A 7,773-nucleotide genomic window follows, 5' to 3' on the forward strand; every position below is an offset into this window, starting at 1 on the left:
TTTTAATACATAGTCAACATTTATCCTATACACACTTTTAAACATTTTTCAAATGCTTGATTAACATTTTTCAAATAGAAGATTAACATTTTTTTCATAAATGGCTAACATGTTTCCTATACATGCTTTAAACTTTTTCAAATGCTTGATTAACATTTTTTCTAATACATGGTCAACATTTTTCTATTTATATTTAACATTTTCATATGCTTGATTAACATTTATTAAATGCAATATTAACATTTTTAACACATGTTCAACATTTTTATAAACACATTTAACATTTTTCCAATGCTTGAGTAACATTTTTGAAATACTTCTTCATCATTTTTTAAATGCTTGCTTAGAATTTTTATATACATCATCAGAAAATTCATCATTTTTTGAATGCATGATCAACATTTTCCCTATACATATTTAACATTTTTATAATGTTTGTTGAACATTTTGTTTTTGAAATGCTTACTAACATTTTCACATACATGATCAACTTTGTTTCATCATTTTTTATTACATGGTCAACACTTTTTCTTTGCACATTTATCGTTTTCAAACACTTGTTCAACATATTTTCAAATGTTGATTAACTTCTTTTAAAATATATGATCAATTTTTTCATACACATTTTATTTTTTTATACATTTTTCATATATGTGATAATATTTTCTCTACACACATTTAATATTTTTGAAATGTGTTGTCAATATTTTCAAAATGTTTTATTTGAGTGATTTGTAATATATTTATTTTGAATATTTGAAAGTATAAATAAAATAAAAGAAAAAAGCAAAAAAGAAAACATACAAAAACAGAAAACGAGGCTGATGTTTTTCGTGCACCTGGGCCAGCCCAAATCGCGGCACCAGGGAGGGTTCAGTCGGGAGCTCCTATAGGCCGCTCGCTGCGGCAAAGTGCTGGTACTTCGCACAAGGAGCGGCTAGCGTAGGCCGGCCCATTTACAGTGTAACGCGGCGGCACGTTCCCGAGATGAAAAAATCGCAAAAAAAATAAAAGCGCTAGCGCTGTAACTCGAATGGAGACTTCGCCCTAATTGGCCTGCCGTGCAAACCACTACGACATAGACCATCTTATGTTAAATTAGCAGCGCGACACTTAAAGACGTATACGACAGAGACTAAACTTAAACATTAATTCGCAAAAAATCCTAAAAACTACAGTCCATTTATTGGGTCGAATTGACGACCTCCTACAACTAATTTTTTCGAAATTATGAATATTTTTTTCAAAATAAAAACATTTTCCGAATTTTCGTACAAATTTTGTAAAACAGTAACATTTTGATGATGTGAACAAATTAAAAAAATGAGAACATTTCTTGAATTTGTGAACAAAAAAAATGTTTACTTTTTAAAACTTCCAGAACATTTTTTTAATTTGTGAACACAATTGAACCACATGAACTATTATTGAATTTGTGAGCAAATTAGGAAAGCTGGAACGTTTTTTTGAATTCCCAAACATTTTTTGAATCTTGAGAACAATTTTGAAAAACCCTGAACAAATTTGGAAGTGCGAACAATTTTTTAAGTACGGACATTTTTTGAATTTTGAGAACATATTTTGAAGCGGAGACCAATTTTGAAAAATCCCGAACAAATTTGGAAGCGCGAACACTTTTTGAATATGTGAACAAAAAATTGAAATCCGGTACATTTTCTGAATTTCGAAGGTTTCGTACTTTTTTGTGTAACGAGAACAGATTTTGAATTTTGAGAACATTTTCTTAAAAACTGAACATTTTTTGGAAACACGAACAAAATTTAAATTTTTTGATTTTTTTGAAAAAACGATAAGAAAAGAAAAAAATAAAAAATAAAATCATAAACATTTTGTAAAAATGCGAACAAGTTCTGAGAAAGAAAAATAAACTTGAAAAAGAAACTGAAACCAAAAACAAACAACGAAAAAATGAAAAAAATACAGAAACGAAAAAAGAGAAATGGAAAAACAATAGAAAGCCGAAAAAGAACCAGAAAAAAACGATACAGGAAAAAACCCGGTTGAACGCATTATGTATAAGTGGGCCGGCCCAGGTTTGTCGCTCGCTGCGCTGCCAACTGCGGTAGCCCGACATTTTGCCGCAGGGAGCGGCGAATAGGGATTTCCGGTTCACTCTGTCTCGCTGTATGGGAGACATAGGGGCGCCCATGACGCAATGCGTCATAGAGGTTGATGCATAGGAGTGTGTCCTCGTGGGCTGTCCCACTTCTGTGATTCTGGGATCAGCCCTTTACTGTGCCTTTTTCAACTTTTGCTTCATGCTCCGGTTAGTTTTATTTATTATCACATAAAATATGAAGCATGATTCATTTAAATACAAAATAGGCGAATTTAGTTTAAAATTAAGAACATTTCCTAAATCCATGGAAATTTATTAAATTCATGATTTATTTTCATATTCATAACGTTTTTAAGTTCTAACTTTTCTTAAAATCATAAATATCTTTTGATTTCGTGAATACTTTTTTATAAAATTGGTGTTATCGATATTAGTGTATATTTTATTTTTTGGGATATCTTTTGTACATTTATAAAATACATGAAACTTTAAAAAAATGTGTGAATATTCACAAATTCATGAAACAACTTTATAGTTTGGAAAAAGACAAAGTAAAAGTAAACGCCAGGTGAAAAAACAGAGAAAAAAACTAGCTTAAAATCGTAAAATATAAAAAATGAATAAAATCAAAAGAAAAAGGAAAAGAATGAAAGAAAATGAAATAAAATAAAATGCAAAAGCAAAGAAACCAGATTAAATGAAATGGGAAAACCGAAAGTACCGAAAATGAAGCGACCGGATGAAGCGAGCAATGAACAAATGGGAATAAAGATCGGCTCAAACTGATCGATAGATGGGCCGAGGCCGAGCCATGGGAGCGAAGTATGTGCGGTATCCCGACCAATTGGTGCAATGACTGTCAAATAGGGATTCACGAGGGACTTGGCTGAATTTACCTCAATGTGTTTTAACATTTATTTGCCATTTTATCATTTTAAGCCTCTTGCTTATTAATTACCTAAAAGAAAGACCTTACCGAGTTACCGTAAGCATCTTAGGTAGTAGGTACTAGCACCTTTAGCCCAGTTAGACTAGAGGTTTGGATGACAATTAACTACAATACCTGAAGAATGTTTTCTCACATGTACTGTTATAGAAATTACAGACCTTTTCTTGAAAAGAAGTAGATATACACATGATGAATCATGTACTGGCTGCAGCTCATAACTGCTACTAGTCTAGAATCTAGATACGGAGTACATAGTATACTCGCTCTACATAGAAGAGCACAGTATTTTTTGAACATAGTACTAGCACTAGTTGAGCTCATTCTTCTTCTATGGAGCCTGTCCAATCCACATATAATTGACAACGTTCCTGTTGTTGTGCTCATATACTGTGGACGTGTGATTGGTTCTTGGCCTCACTAGTCATCGTGTCGTTGTCATCACAGGTCAGGCAGAGGCACAGCCGCGGCCATGTCCATTGCCCTGCATGCAGAAAGAAGCCATCATGATAGAGTATGAGATGCTCTCTACTAGGTAGACCTATGTTTTCTGTAGTGGGCTAGCTAGCTAGCGTGCTAGCTTGCTAGGCCTGCAGATTCAAAGGCAGGATCCTTGGGTCCAAAAGCATGCAGTTAGTTGCTAGGTCTGCAATGCATAACTATGCAGTTTCAAGGAGGAGGAGGAGGAGCAGCAGCAGCTGAGGCTAAGAAAAGCTGAGCCATTTCATGGTTAACCACTTGAGTTTGATCAGATGGCCTCAGGGTCACTGTGCGTGCGTGCGTGCGTTTTGGCCTTGGGAAGCTAAGAGCATCTCCAGCCGCGCCCCCAACAGGCCCCCCAGGCGACTTTTTCGATGTCGGCGTCAAAAAAAGCCCAGTCGCGCCCCCAGGACGACGAAAAGCGCCGGTTGGGCCTTTTTTTTCCGTCCGGCGGCCGCAGGCCGAACCCGGCGCGCCGGGGGGCGCTTGGGGGCTCCGGCGCAAGGGAAAAGCGCGGCTGGCCCACACCGTCAGGTGAAAAGTCAAGATTTTCTTCCCCGACTCGCCTCCCACCCCCCGCGCTCTCGGCCGCCACTAGGTATATCCCGGCGCCGCCCCGCCGCCCTTCACCGGTAGATAGCCATTCCCCGCCGGAAAAATAGCAGAGGTTCGCCGCGGCAGCCCCTCCGACACCAACTGGGCGTTTCCGGTCGCGGAGGGGCAGTTTAGCGGCGGGTGCACGCCCACCGCACGCAAGGTGTTCGACATTTGGTGTGCTCCAATCTCAATTTGCTGTTTTCCGGTACCTCGCTCAGACCTGGTCGAAAGATCAAATGTGGGAGATCATGACCTGCTGTGTCATCTTGCACAACATGATCATTGAGAGCGAGCAGGAAGAGCCAGTGTTTGACGCTGAACCATACCACAGGCAGGGTCCTCTTGCCCAAGTTGATCACCAGCTACCGACAACCTGGACTGCCTACCTCAGTATGCGTCAGGAGATCCGAGACCCACAGGTGCATCATCAACTGCAGCAAGATCTAATAGAGCACCTATGGAGGCTCAAGGGCGACACCGGGCGCGACGTGTGATGAAATATGAGTTTTTATTTGTTGAACTATATAATTTGTATTGAACTATTTGTTGTTGAACTATTTTGTTGAAGTATTTGATTTTTCTGTGATGAAATATGTGATAAAAAAATATTTATGTTGATAATTGAACGCCGAGCCACGGCGAACCACGTCGAATATGGGCCTATTCTTGCCCATATGTGCCTTTTTCGCCGAAATAGGGCTTCAAAAGTGGGCCAAAATCGGCGACTGGGGGCGATGACTGGGCGCAAAACCGTCCCAGCACCGAACGAATCGTCGGCTCAGCCCCAGGGGGCGATTTTTATGCGTCCTGCGGGGGCCAACGGCTGGAGATGCTCTAAATGCCCCCCCTGCCACCTTTGGTTTCCTGCATGTTCTTGCTAGTGGTAGCATTTCGGTCATTTCACTGTATCATCTGGCAATTTGTCCACTGCACGATGATGATGCCTGTTGACATCAGGCGTGTCATGTGATCCATCAGTCACCTAGCCGTGTGCGCTGAAGTAGATGCAAGACCATGCGTGTTCGGCCTTTGATCGTCAGTTTGATCGACTGAAAGAATTCATGTCATGTGGTTGGGGAATTCTGTCGTGGTCATTGACCACTGCTTCTGGTACCACTCGTACCGGCTCCCCGTGGTGCACCCTTCGAATCGAAAGGCCATGCATGCATATGCACGAGAGGCAAAGAAAGTGGATCGATGCAGTGCAGTCGCAGGCTTTCTTCTTTCGCTTTGCTAGCTTTTGGTTGCTTTGGCGCACTCTGATGCAGATGCAGCAGCAGCAGCAGAATTGAAGAGTGCATGCATTCGATTCAGTGCCCGGCCGGCCCCCTCCATCAGAATCAGATCATGGTATGCAATCCTGCGTGCGTCGTAGATCATCAGATCCCCACACATCGCCATCACAAACCCAGAACGACACAGCCTTTTCCTCCCATCCTTCTCTAACTGCAATGGGATGCTTAGTTATTACTGCCCTCTTTAATCCAGTACCGGCCGGCCAGTATCTCTTTCTCTCTCTACACGTCTTTGCATTGCACCCGCAGGCCGGCTCTCTCTTTCTCTCTGCCATGATTAATTCTGTCTTTCTCACTCATAGTACTGCATGCATGCTGCTGCAGGATGAAGCGGGGGAGAAGGCTATGGCTAGCTGCCTTGGGACTAGCAACCGGAAGCAGCAGAGTACCCTTTGCTGAACGAGGAAACACTCCTTCTGAAAGTACACTGCATGCTGCTGCTCCATCGGCAGGCCAAGCTCGGGAGCATATATGTTCTCTTCACATAATGACCGCAGCAAGAATTAACCTTTACTTTGTGACCCGCTGGCTGTTGCAAACGGAATGTTAGTATATTTGCACCAAGCAGGCAATCCCCATGAGAGTTACTACGTCATTTACTTCTCAACTTCTTTTTTTCTTTTCAAAAAGAAAGATAAACCCTCGGGCTCTGCATGAAGCGATGCACATGTGCCTATATGTCTACTGAGATTTTAACTAAGTCTCACTCAGGGTGACATAGGAGTAGTATATAAGAAGAAGAAAAAAGCTAAAAGGAAAATTTTGCATGGATCTCCACGCAAGATCGAACGAATATAGCATCAACCGAGACATAACCAAGTCTCAAGTTGACTAAAACTTAGCAAAACCGTTATTATATTATTCAACAGAGTCTGACAAAATAAATACAAGAATCAATCCAAAGCCACCTTCCTGGTAATCTATGTTGCTACACCTACAAACAGCTTTATGATGTGCCATGACCGCACCAACACACAATATCTAATTCGGTCCTCACGAAGCCGCCCGGAGCACGCTGAGAGCACCAACCGGTCTAGCAAACCCGCAGCGCGCACCAACAAAAAATCACCAACTTGCTTAACTATTACTACGACTGAAGAATACATACTTGTACTGCTAGCTAGCTATGTGAAAGTATAAAAGCTTCAAAAATACAACCTCGACTTGTGTACAACTTTGTACTCCCGCGCTCATGTATAGTACGTGGCTTGCTATGCAATTTCACACCTCTTTTCTCTCTTTGCCTTTTTTGGCTAGCTAGCTACCTAGCTATAGGAGGCCGGCTACCTAGGTATGGTATGGACGGTGGATATATGTATGTGTGCGTAGAGAGAGAACATGCTAAATTCCTGTCAAGTCTCCGTCTCTCTCTCCCTCCATGATGTCCCTTATCTCCTCACCTCTTTTTATTTATTCGTATCATATCATGCACATCAGTTCATTCATCGCCGCCGCGTGACTTGGGTTAATTGTCCACATAAATTGACCATCTTGCAGGTCTTGCCCTACGATAAATGTATATAGATCTTTCTGAATTGCTCTCTGGAATTACTGCATGCATGCGTGATATGCGCGTGGAGTGGAGAAGAGGCCAGACGCAAAGACAGGTTCCATGTGTCCGATGCATGCATGCATGTGATTTTTTTAATTATCTCTGTGGTTGTTTTCTGATGATGCATGCAGTGTGTCCTAATTACAAGCTACTGTCATGCAGGGCGCGCATGCATGCAACGCATATGCTTTGTGATGACAAACTTTGGAGGTTTCCTTTGTGGGCGCAGCTTTAGTAACATTCCTCTTCTCTTCTTACTCATCACACATCAGTAGTAACTTCTACTCCTTGGCTCTATGCAAAACATTGATCGTGGGAAGAAAAACACACCGCATGTCAACATATATTTTTTAAGGGGTGTTTGGTTCCAGGGACTTTTTTGTGTTGGGACTAGAAAAAGTCCCTAGTAAACCAAACAGGGTGAGATTTTTTTGGGACTTTTTGCTAAAAGTCCTTAAAAGCACCTCCTTGAAAGTCTTTTTCAAAAAGTCCTAGGGACTAGAAAAAGTCCTAGGACTAGAGAACCAAACACCACCTTAGTTAACGTAGCGCAAGAAGATACTTGGGCCAGAATTGATTATTTGCTGCCCAGAAATGCTCATACATACGCTTCAACGTATTATACTTCTAATGCATAGTCTAATTAATGATCAGGTGATCAGTCCGGCTCTTCTGTGTTGATGGCAGAAATGTGATACAACCATGTCAGGATAAATAGTTGAAGGTTCCAGCCCATATGGTGTAATTAAATAAGTTAGCTTGCAAAGCAGCATGTTGACCTATGGAAAGTTGATGTGCATACATATGCATCATCTAGTGCTGC

General features: G+C 41.1%; 1 long non-coding RNA gene across 1 annotated transcript; it reads left to right on the plus strand.

Moving 5' to 3' along the window:
- The first annotated feature begins 5,304 nt into the window (after positions 1-5,304).
- On the plus strand, positions 5,305-7,328 carry LOC123168883 (uncharacterized). Its single transcript, XR_006484538.1, has 3 exons — positions 5,305-5,453; positions 5,723-7,005; positions 7,113-7,328. It is a non-coding gene; the product is annotated as an uncharacterized lncRNA (long non-coding RNA).
- The last annotated feature ends 445 nt before the right edge of the window (positions 7,329-7,773 follow it).

This window comes from Triticum aestivum, chromosome 7D (assembly GCF_018294505.1).
Source record: "Triticum aestivum cultivar Chinese Spring chromosome 7D, IWGSC CS RefSeq v2.1, whole genome shotgun sequence".
NCBI lineage: Eukaryota > Viridiplantae > Streptophyta > Magnoliopsida > Poales > Poaceae > Triticum > Triticum aestivum.